Here is a 20,619-nt window from a genome sequence, read left to right on the forward strand (position 1 = left end):
GAATTTGACATGAATTATTATTCAAAATGTACAATATACAGGTTGGTGTTTTGCATGGTCGATTTCTGAGAGAGGATGACTTAAGATATTAATGCAAGCGGGAGGCACAAAGACGGCTGCTGCTGCTACATGATGAGGAGCAAAGGAGCTGCTCCGTGGATTTGGACGCACTGGATTCTCCATTTGGATTCCAGGTAAACTTAAACGGTAATTACAGAGGCCCGTAACTGCACTAAAACTACATAGTTGACTGGAAACGGAACGTATTGACTTGAATTGACTGAACTAAACTTCTTCAAGAAAAAGTGAATCTTGCATCCAAACAGAAAATCAAGAAAAACTGAACCACAAGGCTGTTTGACTGAACGCACCACTGAACACAACTGTGAAAATACAGCCGTGCAAAAAAAACTGGAAACTAATCAGATATTTTACATTTCATCCTGGCATTATAGTCTCTCAAAACTTCTTAAATCAAAAATAAATAACAGTGATGCACCTGATCCCTGCAGTAATCATTATGCTGAAAGGTATTATTTTAATAAAAGTGCTTCAGGCAGTTTACATTCTTACTGTGTTAGCACAAGATGTTTTCAAATCAAGATCAAACAAAGAATCTACTTGAAAAAAACCTTCTTTTTAAAAAATTTTTTTTTTTAAATGAACCGTAACAGTATGTAGTGTTTAACAAAGCTTACATTAAAATGGTGAAAAACCTGACCAACTTAACAGTTTTTAATTTTTTTTTAATTTGATGTAGCCTATTTGTTTGTATGGAGATCTGTAATTCTTAACCTGGAAGGAGTCCCCCGTGTCACGAGAAGGGTGCTAAAATAAGCTAATAAGAAACAACGCCATGCTGCGGACTAACAATGATAGCTTACCCAATATTCCCTGATTTTTGCCTTTATGCCTCGTTGTCTCTCTCAACACCTCTGTTCTGTTCGTTTAAGCAGCTCAGCTAAAACGACTCAACCTAACCACAACCACTACTTAGAGTAAACCTTACTTAAACCTGACTTAAACGAAGTCTTGACCTCAGAGTTTAACAATTGCCCTTTGAGAACTTGCTTTTTGACAACTCCCCACATAGTGACTATGGAAACACATTTATACTCCCACGACCTGCATAGTTCAAGTACACACACTGACTCCAGTTAGGTTAAAGATTATCTTTAACCAACTTGTAACAAAATCCTCCATGGAGACAGCGCCAATTTATTGAACAACTCTTGAACAAGCAGGATACAAACTAGCAGAGATGGGCACCCTCAGCTTCTCACCATGTCCCCTTTTTAGCCCTAAACCCCTAGACTGCTTACACAGCCACATGGTGCTTGTTTAGCTGGTTTTAGTCACTTGTTGTGAACAAGCAAAACACAAACTCTACCTGTAGGTAACGGTTGAGTCTGTATTTGATAATGATTTGAATCCTTTAAGACTTTGAGGCTCAGATCCACCAGAAGTAGCAGAGAGTTTTACGTCAGGAGCAGAAAGGAGGACAAAGATGATGATGATGATGATGACTGCCTGTTTAATGTAAATGGCTTGCTCCCTTTCTAAGTTGAAATTTTAAATTGCTGAGTGCATAATGCACTCTTGAACTTTGCGAAACTAAAGCACTCTTTCCCGGTGGGTGTAGGCTGTGTGAATAATTTTCATCCTTAAAAAGGGTTCCTCCCCCTATAAATTAAATAAAAAAATATTGGTATAGAATAAAGAAAATGGAAAAAAACATTTAGATGCTTTCCTTTTATGGGTGTGGGTGTGTGTGGGGGGTGCATACTGTATCACTCACACTGTTTGACCTCTGGTAAATATTAATCAGAACCACCAAGGAATGAAGACCTTCCCTAGTGAATGATGTGTCAGCTGTCAGCCTAACTGCACCATGTAGATTAGACATCGAGCAGAACTTGAAACCAGCTGCCATTTTTACAATCTGCTCTGAAGTCTTCACACATTGTACTGACAGACACAAGGCCAGTGAGCCGTGCCTGGTTTACCGAAAGCATATTGCTGCCGAAATGGTCTTTTTCTTCATAAACCGGGACTGACAGAGAGGAAAGATTGGTCGTGTCCTATCTCAAGCCCATGGACATGCGGGAACCTTGTGAATTGTAAGTTGCCTTTGACAAATTGGGTTGTGGGCACTTGAGCATATCAGACGTGACTACAGCACTGGTCTCCCACAAGGACCATAAAACATCTACACCAGTGGTTTTCCTTTCTGAGGGTCTTAGACCCCACAAGTTTCTGCAGGACAAAAAGTAGGATTATGACAAAATTCTGCCTCACAAAATTATATTTACTTATGGACTGTTTTGCTTTGCTTTTTTCTGTTAAGTAAAAGCTCCAGAAACTATCCAAACATTTGTCCTTTGAGAACCCAGAACCTGTGTTACAGCAATGTAACAAAAAAGATAGTTTTTGATTGGTATTTGACTCCTGTCGGTAATCATTAATACAGTCATATGTTGTTGGCTTTGACACATCTGGATTAGAAATCATTTGATCCCTTTTGAAACAGTGCCTACAGATAAAAGGGGTATCACTGTAAAACATTTTAAATAATGGTAAAATGCTGGCAGCGGGGATGCTATCCCTGTATGTTTCAGTAATGCTGAAATTCTACACTATTCTTACTGTAAAAAGAGTTCACAGCCTTAACTGTAAAACTGAAATACAACATACATTTTTATGTGTTCAATTTACAGTAAAATTCTGGCAGCAGAGGTGTAAGCAATATACTGTGATTCAACAGTATTCATATTGTTGAACACCTTCACAGTCCTTTACAATAAAAATGAAATGCTCCACATTTCTGTGATTATTGGAATTCGCGATAACATTCAGTTGACCAGATGATATTGAATGATATTACAAGAAAAGTCATCTTTATCAATAAAATATTAAACAAAAATGGAATTAGATATAGCATTCTTATGTAGAAAAGTACACCCTTTGCATCAGAAGCTGTTGTAACTGAAATAACGTCTTGTAGGTGTTTTTCCATCACTGTTCATCAGTCTCTGACATAATGGTTGCTAAAAATTTGGACTACTCCTCCATCAAAATTCCTTCAGTTATAATATGTTAGAGGGTTTTCTGGCACTGCTTGTGTCCCCTCAAAACATTTCAACTGGATTCAAATCTTGGTCTTGACAAGGCCGGTCCATAACCCTACATTTCTTCTTTTTGAGTCATTTCTTGGTGAATTTACAAGTGTGCTGTGGATTGCTATTTAATTTTATATTACTTCCGGTTCAGCTTAAACTTTCAGACAGATGGCATAGTTGAATCAGTGACAGCAAGACGCCCAGTGCCTGAGGCAAAAGCAGAATATGAATATTTGAATATTTATATATTCTAAATTTTTCAGGGATAGATAAGGCTATGCAATTTTGAGATATTTCTTTTAACAAAGTAATTTAACTTTTTGAGAAAAAACACATCAGACAAATTATTATTCAAAGCAGAGTGTTTGTACATATCTTAAAATGTCTAGAGGGCATCTTTAAAAAATTCATCAGCAACATTTCTTTTCAGAGTCAGTGTCCCTGATTCTCTGGATAATCCACAGACCTTGTGTCAACAGTTTTTTTTTTTTTCCCTAAATGAGAACTATATCTTTCTTTGGGGGTAGTTAAAATAAAAAACTATTGACTCTGTGCTCTGTGGATTATTCAGAAGAACAGGAACACTGGTGAGTAATACAGCCTTGTAGATATTTCAAATGAGTAACAGAAATGCATCGCCAGATGCCATGAGAAAAACAGTTCAAGATTGTCAAATTAATAATACGTTATTTGTTTTTTTGGAATATAGTTTAGCACAGTTTATTTAACTGTCAGAGGAGGAAAAACTAAGAATCTAATTGGCCACATTGCACCATAAAACAAGTCACAAATCCCTACTGAAAATTGTGGGTAGTAAAAGGAAGATGAAAGTTGAGAAATGAAATCTATATCACAAAAGGCACCAACCTCCCACCCTGCTATGGTCAAAATAAGCCCTTTTACAGGATGACACTATTTACTGTACCTTCCAGACATTTCTGCGCCATGAGGAGACAGCAGATGAGACATAAAAGGAACAAGCTCAGACGCACTGATCGAGGATGAGCAGCACTGTTGGAAAACCAGAATACGCTATGTCTTGTTTGATGCTGTGGATTTGTTGCCTCATCCACCACCACTTTGTTTGGGGAGTTGGGGATTTTTGGTCAGGGATTACAGCAGGCCACAAAGGCAGCTTCTGAAGCAGCCGATAACAGCAGCCAGCTGGTCCGGCTGAAAAGAAAGGCCAGTAGTTAGGGGTCCCAAACATGCAAATCTATCCAATGACTTAGACAGAAAGTCAAGCACAGGATGGGACAGCTGTGGTGGGACAAGTGGGCACTCGTGCACTGTTTTCAGTTTTGGGAATAGCTGTTTAACATACATAGGAATATTATTTGATTTATAAGGTTGAATCTCATGTTGAGGGTTTTATTTCCCACATCTATCCACTGTCATGTTAATTGCCTGCAACACATGACTTCATTTTCAAGTGCTGATCCATTTAGTTGTTGTTTTTTTACTGAAGGAAATTCATGTCATTGTTTCCTTCACATTGAGCTGTCTTGGGCAGGAATGTCACGGTGACTCCTTAATTTGGCGTTCCTAAATTTTCTTTCTATCTAAATGTTTGAAATCAGCTTCAGGTAGGATGTTTTGTTGACTAAAAATTTTGTAGGTAGTGACAAAAATCTTGAATAGAATAGATTCAATAATAGGATCCTAATGAAAAAAGATCAAGAGAAAACAAAGGAGAACCTAAGGAAATAGAAAACAAATAACTTGAAGAGAAGGTTTTCCCATTAAATAATTTGTTTGCAGATCCTTGAGTGTTGTAATGGATTTTCATGTTTCATATAGAACATAATGTCCCTTAGCCAGTGGCAGTGGGAAGGTGGAGCTGTGTCCTTCTGTTTGAGTAAGATAACTCGGCGAGCTAATACAGAGGCAAAAGCAATGACGTTTACTTTTGGGCAGATGTAGCTCGTCTGGAGCGGGGCCAAAGACGATACACGGAGGACTGCGTGTGCTGAATGTGACTGAGAACATAATTCTGATAAAGTATTAAAACAAAAGTCCGACACTCAGCTGAACTCAGAATAAGTACTTGTAAATGAGTGAACTCGCACACAAGTAGGGTGCACTGCTTGGAATACTGATGATGCTGAAATGCACAGCTTAACGGGCAACATGAATGCATCCACCTGAGAACTACCTCCGTGTGTGAGGCTGTCACGATCTTAAAATTTTAGTTGACAGTTAATTGTCAGACAAATAATTGCATTTGACAATTTAATTGATTTTACTGCTTATTTAATGCCACTATTACAGTGTAGGGTTAATCACAGTTTAAAATACATATACACCTTATAAATGAGGACCATTTATTGGCATCGGACATTGAAACATTTGAACAACGACTTTATCCGCCACCTTTTTGCTGCAAATCTGACATATCGCTACCTTAAAGAATTTTGGGCTCTTCTATTTTATTTGGTGTAAAAATCCATAATGTGCCCCCAGCGGTGCGGTGAGGTTCGGCTTTGCAGCTAAATCCCTGATGCTATTGTCAATAGATGCTCATCGAAATGCATATTACGAATATTCGAATATTGAGACAAACAGATGGTGTTAACTCTCCACTCATGTTCCAATAAGCTATACAACAGTAGAGGGCGTAATGACGTAACGTCTTTAAGAGAGCAGTAGTGAAACCTCAGGAGGGAAAATGACATGGAAAAAGAGATTTAAATGTGACATTTGTGTTAGTTTCATCCAGCTGTTTTTATACAGATAAATGGAAACGATTCTGATGAATGATTCGATCAGCTCAGCGATTATGTACTAATTTTGATGGGCCTACCTGTATGTAAAGAAACTAAGTATATTTACTCCTGAACAAATTTGATCACCATTTCATTGTACTCTCCTACACTCTTAACAGGTTTCCTATATTTTCCTGCAATTTGTTAGTTTTCATTTCACAGGGAAAATTTGTTATACTTTTTATTTCATTACGTTTATTTCACAGCTTTGGTTACTTTACAAGACTTTACAGACAAAACATAGGCCTATAGAGCTTATGAAATAAGATGGATTGCTATTGATTTATTGATAGTTATTGATTCAATTCCCTGACAATAGAATTAGAACAAGTTGTTGGTTAATTCATGATTAATGGATCATCAGTTAAGTGATTTCTTTTCTGTGTCTTCAATTACAGTAAACTGAATCATTTGTGGGATTTAACCACAGTTGGGTGTGAAAAAAATCTGAACATGTCATTTTAAACTGTTTAAAAACAACCACCAAAGAAAAAAATGATCAGTTAAGAGATGTAAATAATGTCTACAGCAATTTGCCCCATCTCAACTAACTTAAAACAGAAAGGTGTTGCTTCTCATTAATGCATCAGAAAGACTAACCTCGTTGTCACAGTGGGCATTTTTCTGCATAACAGTACTTTTACTTTTGATACTTTAAGAATATGTTTAACAGTACAAACATACTTCACCATATAATACATACTTTAGGGATTTTTACTCTGTTGCATTGCTACTTGAAGGATGTGAATTCTTCCTCCACCTGTTGCAGCTGTGACAGCAGAGAAGACCCAAGTATAGACAAAGCCAGCCTTCATTTTAAAATGCAAAATAAAGACTTACAGGCTGGTTGGCAGGCGAGCAGGTAACAGGCAACATGAACAAAACAGGTATGAAGAGCAAACAATGTAAGACAAAGTGTCAGAGAACAAAGGTGAGATAGCCGATTTTAATAGAAAGTGATTCCCGATGCCTCAGGAACTGGGTTGGGAGTTATTTTTTGTAAGTGTTGTTTTGATCCAGCGGAGTGACTCAGCAGCGACTACAGATGTGTGGATTTTTGGGAGCTGAAGTGGACCACTTCCACCAATTCCACTTAGATTCCTTCTTGTGCTGTGTTTTACTTCGCAAATGTCTTGTCCAAAGTTTTCTGTTAAATGTTTTTACCACATTGACGTTTAGTTGAAGGATAAATCCGGTGTTTAACAATATTTTCTTCAAATTTGTTTGACATTTTTGAGCAGTAAAATCCATTTAAACTAACAATCTGTTAGTTTGTATCTCAGTATGTTCCAATCTATACGATCCTTAATCCCATTGGTTCCTGATGAAAATGTAAATCTTTGAAAAGGCTCACAATTGTATTTGGATTGATGCACATTTGGTGGTGAAACAAAAGTGCTCATAATCTTCATGGCACCCAGAGCAAAGGTTTGGCTCATTGATGTGTTTTTAACTGTTTTTTTGCTGGGTTTTTTCCCCTGGCATTTGTTGATGATAAGAAACATAGAATATCACCAGACTTATCCTTTTAGATAATTATATTTCAGGTCACACAGTCTTTCTGTAAAAAAGAAACTTTAAACGGTCTCTCATATTTCACTCTGACCTCCCACGAAGAAATGATTTTGTTAAATGTCACTGCAAGAAAAACTAGATCCAGTACTAGGTGTCCAAGCCTTCCATGTGGAAAATCAAAATGTGAAGCTTGTCAGTCCTTGAAAACACCAAGATTGGAAAGTGTCATGTTGTTCCCAGACATTGTACTCAACACGCATGTTGGTTCAGACTTTCCGCAGTCAACTTTAGAATAAATAAACTTTAAAATAAATCTGTCATAGGCAGATGAGGGCCTGTCAGATGGAATTTGAAAAATCAACTGAATACTGCAGAGAAACTTTCCTCCATCTGATGTGACTTGATCTTTTTTTCCTGGTTCACAGGAGAGCTTGAGTGTGCACTTGTGCAGAAATATAGATGTAATTATAATAATTACACTGTTCCAGGCAATTTGCCCACTTTCACCTCATATCATTTTCAATGTTGCTGCCATGTATGGAAAATAGACCGATAAGCCTTTATGGAATTAGAAAAGTGACAACTTCTAAGTATTTCTTGGAGCTATCCTGTGTCCTATATGCTAAGGGCATCTTTTCAAGTTGAGAGATTTCTCATAAGTTGCCATAAGAATATATGAGGATTAGCTTCTGTTTAAGGAGAAGCCAGTGTGTGTGTGTGTGTGTGTGTGTGTGTGTGTGTGTGTGTGTGTGTGTGTGTGTGTGTGTCTGTCTGTCTGTCTGTGTCTGTCTGTGTGTGTGTGTGTGTGTGTGTGTGTGTGTGTGTGTGTGTGTGTGTGTGTGTGTGTGTGTGTGTGTGTGTAGAGGTGTAGAGGTGTAGGGCTGGGTGATGGGGAGTGGGTGGGTGGCAGCATCAGCATCAGCTCCCATGACGTCACCAGAGTTTAAAGTGGGCCGCGCTTCACCCGGTGGAGAGGAGAGAGAAGAAGAGGGAGGAAACAGCGGTGGCGGCGGTTCTTCTCACCTGACTCTGCTCGCAGCTGAGTGTGGTAAAAAAGAATCCCGGTTTAAACTCCTGAAACTACCTGCTCCGACCTTACCTGCTTTTTGACTTTCACACTTATTAAAGATGGAAGACCGTGTTGCACAGTGGACCCGCTGATCCCTCTTTATCTTAAGGGCGATAAGTTTAAAGGTTTCCCGACGGGTGAGTTCAAATGCATTTTCTCGGTAATTGATTTAACCGGCAGAGAGGAGGCTAATGACGCTGCAGCGGGCGTTTTGTCACCGGCAGCGGGATCTGCAGTGATAACCAGCTTTGCAGATATTTGTTAAAACAGATAAATAGCTCTTGGTATATATTTTTGTGTGTTGTTGGAGCGGTCCGCAGTAACTTGCGGCGCAGTCTTTGGGCGTTTGAAGAGAGCTGCTGCTGCTGGTTGATGTGACAAATTGTGCTTTCTATTTAATTAGGCTATTGGCGAGTCTAACCCGTGGAAAAAATGTGCGCGCTGTATCAAGGAAAAGGGCTGTTTCATCCCGGAGTTTCATACTATATACTGCAGGCATGTAGCCTGTTGTTTTTATATGGCTCTTTTAGCCTGTATGTTCTTATTTTGGAGATACAGTGATTTTAAAAGCTTGTTGGAATGCAGTGAATGCTAATGAAGTATGTTACAGGATGCACTTATTTGAACTGTTTCAGTACCTTGTGATTATTTCTGGTAATGCTTTTGTTTCTGATAAGTTTGGATGCTGTGACTGATCATCATCTTTGGCTCCTATTAGGGTTAGGGCCTGTGTGAATTCAAATGTCAGTATACGATTATTTAATATTTTTAAGATTTAGGATCATGTTTTGTTCTCCAAAGTCAAGCATCAGCAGTGAGTGATGAACATTTTGATTGTGTAGAATAATGATCACATGCAGTGTGCTGTGTCATTTTTCAGCCACTAGATGACAACAGAGTGCAAGCAAAAAGCAGCTGATTAAACTTGCATTCGTCTATTAGTCAATGAGCAGATCTGCACCATGGTTTAATCATGAAATCATTACTGCTGTTGATTTCCTTTGTGGAAGAATAAACAGACCAAGAAGCCCGTTTTTTGTGAAATCCAGGATTTTTATTGACTCACCAGCACACACACACACACACACACACACACACACACACACACACACACACACACACACACACACACACACACACACACACACACACACACACACACACACACACACACACACACACACTCACTCTTTCTCCCTAGAAACATCTGAAGCCCTACAGTAGCTGCTGTTGTTTTGCCCTGTTGGAGCTGCACAGGCGCCGCATGGGTTCTCTGCATTATAGCAATTTGTCATAAAGTCATTTATCATAAATGCACCATGGCACTACAGCAATGCAGGTTTTGTTTTTACCCTGAGACTGACAGTTGGAGTAAACTCGTATCATGTTTTCAGAAAGTAGGATTGTCTTTGTCTTTGTTACCTTTTTGATTTGATTTATGTAAGTCTTAATTTCTGAGTGGCTGCACATTTACAGTCTTTAACCACTTCATTGTTTTAATATCTAGTGTATTTGTTATATATTTATTTACTCCAGATACTACAACTACACAAACATATCCACACTCGCAAATAAATAATTCATCCAAACTCATGTTCAATTTATAAATCTGTTTCCCCTTGTGTGCAGAAGTTAGATGAGATGAGTTTATTTGTCAAAACATTTTTTTATCCATTGAAGCAACAAACAAAGTCATCTGTAATTTTGGATCATTATGACCCTTCAGAGCAACAGAAGTAGTGAACTTCTATTCCTCTTATTTTCATTTATGATTTCCATGTTGTTATAACTCATAAGAAGTTGACAAAATCCCCATGTTCCTTTTTTATAATTCGTCATTGTTCTGTGAAAATTCTCCAGAATTTCATGTTTACCACATGCACAGAAAAATTGCCTTGTTTTCAACTACGTGACAATATTTAGTTTAAAACTGGATTTTTAAGTTATTCATTTACTTTAGAAAGTAGGAGAATTTAAAAAAAAAAATTCAAATCACCTGACAAATCAACTCACCAAATTTGGAAATGCATTGTTTTCTTTGGAGAACATCATCTGATTAATGTGATTGGGGGGTGGAAGTAATTTATTCCCAATAATAAAGACATGTATGTCTTTTAGTGGTGTGGAAAAAATTCTGAACAAAAATAACAAATATCTATAAAAATAAATATATCTGTAACAGTAATTGATTTATATTAGATTGCATGTGCAGATAGGGGTGAGCTTTTTTGAAACTACAAACATGTAATTAATTCAGTCTGCAGGGGCATAGCATGCAGTTGAATGTACTGTAACATATTCAGTGAGCTTGAAGGCCATTTTTCTCCCCACATGAAGCGGCTTTTCATTATTACAAGTGATCTGTAGGTTGTTGTTGAGGACCATCTGGTGGTCCACCAGGGCTAGGGGTTGGCTTAAGCTGTGATTTCAAGCAACTTTTCCCACCGTTGAGAGGTCATGCTGCCAGAAAACAAATTGATACTCAGTTCAGCTTCAGTGGCTTCAGCTCTCAGTAGAGCCAAGGACGACGTTTGCCACAGAGACACCGTAAATTCTGATGTTATTTAATGAGGAGGCAGCAGACACCTCTTTGTCTTATTTTCCGAGCTCCTCCTAAGCAGCGGATCCTTCGAGGGTGCATAAGTGGCTTGTGCATTTGGTGGAGGTTTTTGTTGTGTATACTTTACAGTCTAGTAAACCCTTTCAACTGGAAATCCCGATGTTTGGCTCAATCAATATGTTTAATTAGTGTTGATTAATGGAGGAGTATAGCTGTGGAAGGCTGACAGGTTTCTCACTTCACAAGGACACAGTCTATTGGCAAACAGGGAAAAATTGCTTTCCATTGTAGCAATCTGATTAAATGCTGCCATTTACAATGTGAATTAGACATGACGGAAGAATATGCGAGATTCATACAATTTACTTTTTGTTTCTGTTTGATTTAGATGCACATTAATTCTTAAATTTTTCACCAAATGCAATTCACACCAGATCGGCTGCTGGTTTGGACCCACGCAGGCTCAATCTTTTAATCACACGTCAGTTAAAGGATTTGGAAACACTCGTCAGCACATATGTTTAGAAAAGATTTTCCCCGTGGGCCACAATGATGTTGGCAGTGCAAAATGTCTCCAGCAATGTATAAGGATTTGCAGAGCCACTGTGCTGGGGGATAATGAGTGGGTTGGGTCCAGTTCACAAGAGCAAATTATATAAAAGTCAGCTCAGCGTTATAAACTTGACACTGATTTTCAAATCGGCATGTGAACACCTCAGTGTGCTGTAATGTTTCAGGGCAGAGTTTCTTTTTGAGTTTGCTATGGTGAACACTGTTCTCTGTCAGAGTCCCTCAAAAAGTAACGGTTCGAATGACCTTTATTCTGCAAATTAAGCTGTTTTTTGCTTTGCGATGACTGATAGATCTTATTATTTCAGCAAAAGTGCATTGAGCATTGAGCAAATAGCCCAGAGCCATAGCAACTACATTAACAAAAGTTAATGAAATATACGGAGGCATGACCTGGACTTTTCTTTACTTTTGAAAGCTGCGGCATTTACATTTTGCACTGTAGCAAGGGAATGGAAACAATATATACCACAGCATACGCCCACATCTTATCTTTCTTCTCTGTGTAAACATAATTTTGCTAGAGCCTATACTCTAGTGTTTGACTGTAAAAGCAGACACATGTTGGTTACAGATGATTTTTTATTAATGATGCTTGTCTTTTCTTGTAAAGTGTGGGTCATACTGAAAAGTCATACATGTTTTGCATCACAACAAAGTTAAATAAGTGCAAAGTGATGCTGAATTTGAAAGGCCACGAGGTTTTGCTCCTAAAACAGCACTGCTCGCTGGCATTGAAAAATAAGAAGACATCTGCAATTTAGATTCAGCTTCAATGCTATGTTAGCTGTCCCAAAGGTCTGACCACGTCTGCATCTGATTATGCTTGCATACATTGAATTAATAATTCGACAATGCACGGCATTGATGCCGGTCAGCCAACCCTCTGCAGGGAAATAGATTGCCTGAGCTTGATATCCAGCCACAGCCTCTTAGCAAGGAAACAGAAACGATGAGCTCAGGCAGATTTCAGATACAGGAGCTCCTGCGTGGAGCGGCGTAACACTGCCCCCCCCCCCCATGCCCTCCCCCCAGGTGCAGTCCTGGGGAGGAACGCCATGGACTACAGCTCACCACCGATGCTTGGACGAGCTCTGATTAATGCACTCATCAGTTCTTTTCTTGTTTGTTTTAATGACAAACATGTCCCTTGTGGGAATTTGGTGACTTTTTGCAAATACTGCTGATGCATCTGCTTACATCTGCCACTTTTTTTCTTCCCTTGTCTTGTGAAAAGACCCCTGCCAGAAATCCCAAACATTTTGACACGACTAGTCTGTCAGTTACAGTGCAAGGCGACCACACGACACATTTTCCATCAGAGATACAGGATACAGGAGCTGAGGAAATGAGCAGTGATAACATCTCAGCATGTTGAGATGTGTTGTGCTTTGTTGATGAGGCTATTATTCATCATTATGCCTTCGACAGCAAAAATCCTCCCTCCATCTCAGGCATATGCTTTTTACACATCATTTACCCACTCCTTTACATTTGCAGATAATACTTATTACTGTGGACTACAAAGATGATTTAATCACTTATTTCGACTGTAAAGAAACCGCAGATATTCAGTGAGAAACTATAGCCAACCTCGTAGACCTGAGTTTGTTGAGCAGAGGAAGAGAATGGAAATATATTCCTGTCAGAAACATGCAAAAAAAAAAAAAAAAAATAATTTTTAATGGTAATTTGACAGCATCAAAAAGGTAGAGGCACAAAGAGTGTTTAAAAATGTTGAGAAAATGACTTTTAAAAAATGTGATTCAACACTGATCAAAGAACGAGGCCATTTAAATTTTTTTTTTTTTTTTATAGAAAACCCGAACAGTATCAATTCCTGTTAAACAGAGGTTAAATATTTCCCCACATTTTGTGTGGTGAAGTCTGGGTCCTTGTCAGATTTTATTTTTCTTAGTGAAATAAAACAGATTTTAGTTGGAAATCTGATGTGCTGACAAAAGAAAGATCCGACATGTGAGTTTTGAATGATCAAACTGGTTTGGGAAACACTATCTTCAAAAATACGACCTGTACTTGAACTCTTTAGGCCATAAGTTGTACATAGATCACATTATTGAAGTACTGTATAACTCAGTAAGCTAACTGATATGGTAATTACTATTCACATTTCACATCATACAGTAATTCTGCAAAATGATCAATGATGGATGATCACTGTCCTGACAAATGCAGACAGGGAAGAGTTGTGGTCGTGCCACATTTGGCTGCCCATGTGTGATTGATGATTAAAGTAGACAAATGATTCACCGTGCTCAACTGTCCAGTATGATGCCTATTAGAGTGTGATACCTTGCCTCTGGCACCTTTCACAGAGGGACCTCATCATAGTATTTTTTCTCTGCCTGTTGCTGGGGATGTGTGTGCCTCAGTGTGTATTTCTGGGTGTATAAATACAAGTAAAATTGGATTCAACAACAGAAATACATACATTCTGCTCCCTCCCTACATTGCATCGATACCAGACATATAACATATTGCTGTCACATTTCAACCACATGCTGTGCCGGTTTAACAAATGTTGTAGATGCATCTCCTCTCAGCTCTTGTGATCAGTTCTAGCGAGAAAACTCTGGACCATTTCCAATGTCTGGTGATGGATCTTTGTGCTATCAGTGAGGCGCTTTGAGCCCTATAACATAAAGCCCCTGCGCTTATTCAGCACCCGGGTACCTTGCTTGTGATCAATGGCCAGCAGTCAGGACACTGAATGGAGCACAGATTGAACCACATCTGGGATTTGGATGCTGAATAACAGCCCACTCAACAGGGGTGAGTCATGAATAATACACCAGCCAGCCGAGTGTCCCATCTCCTTTGGCCCCTCGCAGGCGATGCTTTCGCACTCAGACCTGTCCAGAGAGCAGAAAGTCAGGGCACAAACACTTGGCACCCCCGGTGCCGGCACCAGGCAGACCTGCTTGCCACGGCTGTATCATAGTGGAGAGAACAATGGAACAGAGGCTGAAAGATGGAAGTGTGAGGGTGTAAAGGAGATGTAGCAAAATTTACTGCAATAATAATTTTTGTTGTTTTCAATTTTTTTTTAAGTATTTTTCTATACAGCGCAAGGGTGTGTAAAATTTTAAAATGGTGTTTGAGTGCATGACATTTTTATTTCTACATTGCATTGGCAGTGATATTCATAAAATGGGTACCTTTCATTGCTTTGTTTCTGAAGCCCATCAGTTATATTCTGAATCCTAAGTATTGTATTGTATTGGCTTTCACTGGCTTCACGTGTATTTTGGGTTTTCACTCTCTGTTGCATTTTGACTTCATTTAAGTCTGTTATGTCAGTAATGAAAATGGGAATCTTCTTTGTGTACTCATCAGGCAGGCTGAACAGGGCCTCTCTTGTTCATTTTTTTAATGCATTCAGTCCAAGTAGGCGTATTTTGCTCAAGTGGATTCAAGGACATTTAAAAGGTTGTGGTGAAAAAAATTGGGCATACATCTTTAATGCAAATCCCGTTGATGGAGCTCTCATTTTACCAAATTGAGATCACCTGGTTGCATCGTACATGCTGCAGGAGCATATTTTCAGATTTAATAATCATGATGGTAAGTCATTCCTCTTTCAGTCATTGACTAGTGATCTCAAAGGTTAATGTGCTTACACGAGCAGAGAGAGCCCACCACTGATCTAGAGAGAGAGGGATGCAGGAGATGTAGCTTTTAGTTAAGTTGATGTTTTATTTAATTGGTTATTTTTAGAAAATATATTCCACCGACATGCACACCGATTCTTCTTGTGAGAACAGCCTCTTTAATATCTGAATTAGCAGTGAAGTTCGGCCTCAACTTGAATATCAGACCACAGTACATCGTTGGTGGTAAATAATTTAAGTGTATTTATGCAAGTTCTGTACTTAAGAATAATTTTGACAAACTGGTAGTTTACTTTTTATTTCTACTACTTTATTGTCGCTATACTGTAGAGGGAAATATTGTTAATTTTACATTCATCTGACATTTATATTTACTAGTTGCTTCACAAATATGATTTTAGTGAAAAAAACATTGTTATAAACTAAATGTCATAAGTGGTTCCACCCTTTTGGAGAAGCCAACCCCTTTAGTATTAATTCTTATCTTATTTCAGTTGTCAGCAGTCCCACTAAAGGGATATTTCCCCTCTAAACTTCTCACAAGATTTTAATTTCAGTAGGTGTTTAGATTATTCCGTGTTTCACAACACATCAAAGATTACAGAAAAATGCGCGCATCATTGTTTATTATTTTTTTTTAATCATCTCAGGACCCCTCAGATTTATCATGTGATCGTTTGGAGGGTGCACGACCCCTTGGTTGAGAAAAACTACCCGATTTTCTTTAAAGTACTTAAACCTAGCTCCATCTCGACGTGCTGCAACAGTAAAATGCAGCTTGATGCATCAGTATTCAATTTAATGTCATTGAATACATCAGTCACTGGGGTCATTTTGCTGCAGAGCCTGTTATATTTTATTGACTTTTATATTGATACTTTGAATACATTTTGTTGATAATAGGCTACTTCTGCACTTTTACATTGAATTCGGGACCTTTACCTGTAGTGGATAAAATTAACATAATGTATTATTACTTTTATGTAAGTAAAGAATCTGAATACTTCTACCGGAATGCACACATGGGTATAAAATAATGTGTTTTCCCAAGTGTAATGTGAACTCCTGTTAGATCTCAGAGGATTGTCTGCGCAGAAAGCGGAGTGCATCCACACGTAGTGGCTTTTCTCTTCCTTGCTCCCCCCCGTCTGCTTCACACACCGCTTACCCTGCGACATTTGGGACGAGTTTCTCACTGCTTGGCTTCTCACATCTTGGACACTGACACAAAATAAATGAAGACACAAAGAAGACACAAGGTTCAGAGTTGGAAGGGGTTGGTGGCTGAGGTGTGAAACTATTGGGGTGTAAAATTGCCCTGGCAGCCGCACTGTTGTTTCAGCATTTCATGGCGAGCTGCTCAGCTAGACTCTACTTGCCTGTTCAGTGCCCTCTACCTCTTTTCATTTGTTTTTCTGTCCACGCCACACCTCTGCTGAGTTTGGCCGCGGCTCTGTTGAAGCTGCAGAACTAAAATACTGTAATAACCATCTTGGCTGCTAAGTATACAAAATAGTGTGGTTGTGCTTCCGTGACCAGCAAGCTTCTGAGTAATAGAGTGGTTCAGTGGTGTTCTCCACTAAAAATGATCCTGGTGGGAGAGAGCAGACGGTTCAACAGGCTAATATTCACACATTAATTTGTCCAAAGATGTCCAACTGTTCTCCAGCAGCTCTCATTACTTGCAATCAGTCACAGGGTGGCTAATTGTCTGTGTTGGGAAGGAGAGCCTTACTGTTGCCTGGAGGAGCCTGACTGGTGCCTCCTCCTGGTGGCAGCAGGAGGCCATAGCCAGGCCGTGGAGGGAGAACAGACGTAATGTAGAGGGCACTGTATCACATTCGGCTGTCAATGTGATGCCTGGAGTTTGTTATTAAAAGCATGGGGTGAAACACTGTGACTGTTCTAAGCAGCAGGCAGAGCTATGAGGCATCAAGCGCATTGTTATTTTGCTTCATTAAGGGATGTTGTTTCACTAATTAGTTTTCTTAAGGAAAATGCAGGCCTAAAGCTGGTATTTGGTGGCATGTTTATGAATGTAGATTCTGTGATTGTTTTGTGAGGAACTCAAATATGATTAATTACCAAAAAAGTAATAATATTCAACACTAGGAGGAAAAAAACACAAGAAAACGAGGGCAAAGTTGCTATGTGATCTATTCTATTATCTATATTTGATGATCATGTTTACTCACATTAGTTTCACATTTTCTGCTCTTTCTTTGAACCACTTCTGAGCAGATGGCTGGACCGGCTCCGCTGCTCTCCTCCCCTGTGTGTCTGATTCCACATTCATAAAGCTAATGTTAGACTAAATTAGTTTCTCTGATGTCCGTTAAGTAATTTCTCATTATTGCCTGTGGTTGAGAGTGGGCAGAATCCTGCCTGGGAGTGCACAGGACAGCGTTTGTCTGCTCCGACAGGCTGCAGAAAAGTCTTTGTGCCCTGAGTGAAAAGAAATAAAAGTGTGAGGAGAGCTTCCCTTCAATGGGCTGTGTCTGGTGTTGGCCTGCCCTGCGGTAAGGCAAGGTTATTCAGATGAAAGATGGTGTTGAGATTAGTGAGCCCTGCCCGAGCGCGTGGACGTCCAGCATGCCGCACTGCGTGATTTATGAGAGTCGTGATATCAGCGGTCGTCACATGAATAAACCATGTGGGCAGAATTAAGCTCCTGTTAAACGACGCACAACATTTTCCCAGGTGCCTCAACAACCAAGTAGAAATCACAATCATGAAAGTTGTGTTGTTGCTGTTTTGCTATCGGAGTTGCATGAGACTGCTCCCTGATGGCCCAATGCAGCGCCTGAAGACCTGCCAGTTATAATCTCCCTGAGGATTTTCAGACCTTTCAGCTGATTGTTTTAAATCCATTAATTATTTGTAGAGTGAGTATAAACAACGATTGTATGCCGAAACATATATGAAAAGTTGAAGACTCAACACAAGACACGGTAACTTATCTTCATTATTTGTTTCATTTTCATTATATTATTCAAGCTGCTGATTATTTTGCCAATTAACCAATTCATTGTTTTATTTCTAAAAAAGTTAAAAATGCCTTTTACCATTTCATAAACCTCAATATCTGGTCTTCAGATTGCTGGTTTTCCTGATCAAAAGTTTATAATATAATTAACAAAAGTTATTAATGATCAAAATTTAAATGACGTTAGAACATCAGTTGACTGGTCATGGTTAGTACTACAGGTCAGAGCTTTGTCAGCTCTGAGACAGTCTGTCATTGACATCAGATTGGGGTTAAGAGACCACACATTTTAAAGAGAAGGCCTGCATTACAAACTGGAAATGTCAAGTTTTCAATATATGGGCATAAACCAGCCAAGAAAGGTCTAATGAGAGATGCCATTGTGTGTCATTGTGGCATATGTAGTAATAATATAATAGAAATAATTTTTAAATTTTGACCCATACTAAGGACTTTATATCAAGAAATCCTCCTCAACCTCTAATGTTTTAATTTTGAAACTCTTTTTTTTTTTTTTTTTTTTTTTATAAAATCTATCTATTTAAAGTCTTCCAACTTGATGGAAGCTTCACACTAACTTGCCAGAGTACCCCTTGAAATTTCTGTTGATCGATTAATTAATTATTAATTTGGCTAATATACATCATTCTATTGTAGATAAATATATATATTTTTTTATGATCTGTTTGTGCACTGGATTTATAAACACAAACAAGTCTGACCTAAAATTAGAAAAAACAGTCAAGACTCATTTAAAGACAAATCAGGTTGATTAGAATATGAGTGATTGTGTGAATGTACAACCAGTCAAACTTATAACTTCAACTCTACACCCACAACACTCTGGGTAAAGTACACTTGAAGTAAAATAGCTATTTTTGTTTCTTTTCTGTTCTGTAATACAGTATTTCCACAGAGGCACAACGTACATAGAGGTGCTGCAGTGGCTGATAACCAGTGCTTTCTCCTGTAAAACTTTAAACTGCATACACACGAATGTTTTGCACACTAATAATATAAAAAAAAAATTCCCATCTGTCTTTTGTCTTTCCTTTCCATCCTTACACTCTGCTTGAATCAAAAAGCCCACTGCTAAAGCAGGCTGGAGTCATCTTCCTCTCCTGTATAAAATAATCTGAACTCTGTATGTCCTCCACACAGACAGGTTGAACTGCTTATGATCACAACCATAACTAAGCAGTGTCCAGTCTGAGATTGAGAGATTGTGGAATTAATCCATAGCTGGATCATGTCAAGCTGGCATTCCTAATCATTGAAATGTAATATAAAAGTAAAGTACCCTGGAGAAAGATCAGGTGAAAGACATTGCTGCCTTGGCTCCACTTCATGCTGTCAGCATTACCGAAATTCCCATAAATGCAGCGACAAACACCCTCTCAGGCTTTATGACTTCAGTGCACTTGCCATGCCAGTGCATGTATTTGGTCTCTTTGAAGTGAAGTGTGTATAGAGAAGAATAAAGCAATAAATCTGAAAAAACTAAGAAAAAAGACAGCAAAGTAAAATAGAAATACCAGAATGTAGAAGTACTCATTCAAACATATACAAACATGAATATTCATTATCAAAATATACTTAAAACATGAAGTACTTCATATATTGGTCCTATTTAGAGGGAATTATTATCATATTCACATATTATCTCATCATTAGTATTGATGTATATATTAAATTATTAACTACAAATTCAATCTTGTTGCCGATCAAAGTAAAACTAATTTTAACAATAAATGTAATAGCTCGTATTACTTTCAGATAAATGTACTGGAGTATAGAGTTTTTAAATATACAAACATTCAAATAAAGTACCAGTCCCCTTAAATTATATTTTAATACAGTAGCCTCTTGTAAACATAAACACACTATCATGGAGCTTTTATATATACTTTTATTTTAAACTAGTGAACAGCAGCCATTCAGGATTTAGTTTTTGTGCTGTTGCTTCACTTGTCAGAAAACAAGCACGTCCCCTGTCATGTGTCTGTCCTCCTCTTCTGGCCTCTAACACAGGAAACACTCAGGTATATGGTTGCGACCAGGGGAGCCCGTGTCTATGATGCACCACATCATGGCCTCTCTAATGAGGCCTGACTCTTAATGACTCACAGCCCCCAACAAGAGACAGCACTGGGGCTTATCTCATTGGCACTCTGTGCTGCGTGGTTACACCTGTAACCTTTAGATCACTCCAAATTAGGTTGCTGCGGGAATCCTTCAGTAGTGATTACAAAACAGATTGAGTAGCTGGAAGAAATCTCATAAAAATTGTATATGAGCCCTTGAATTTAGAGGTGGGATAATAGGCTGATTGTGCAAAGACACGTTACACACTGAAGCCCACAGCTGATCAGACATTCTCTCATGCTGCTTCAGACAAGATTG

General features: G+C 38.6%; 1 protein-coding gene across 8 annotated transcripts in view; it reads left to right on the plus strand.

The window, feature by feature from the left end:
- Positions 1-8,388: 8,388 nt before the first annotated feature.
- megf11 (multiple EGF-like-domains 11) overlaps positions 8,389-20,619 on the plus strand; it is a 70,172-nt gene continuing 57,941 nt past the window's right edge. For all 8 annotated transcript variants that reach the window (XM_069708314.1, XM_069708320.1, XM_069708315.1 and 5 more), the window contains exon 1: positions 8,389-8,605. The gene's annotated coding sequence lies outside the window, so the exon portion shown is untranslated. The remainder of the gene's footprint in view (positions 8,606-20,619) is intronic.

Source organism: Brachyistius frenatus, unplaced genomic scaffold (assembly GCF_029030835.1).
Source record: "Brachyistius frenatus isolate BFR_SWC_R1_liver_20210118 unplaced genomic scaffold, ASM2903083v1 Contig_74, whole genome shotgun sequence".
NCBI classification, from domain to species: domain Eukaryota; kingdom Metazoa; phylum Chordata; class Actinopteri; family Embiotocidae; genus Brachyistius; species Brachyistius frenatus.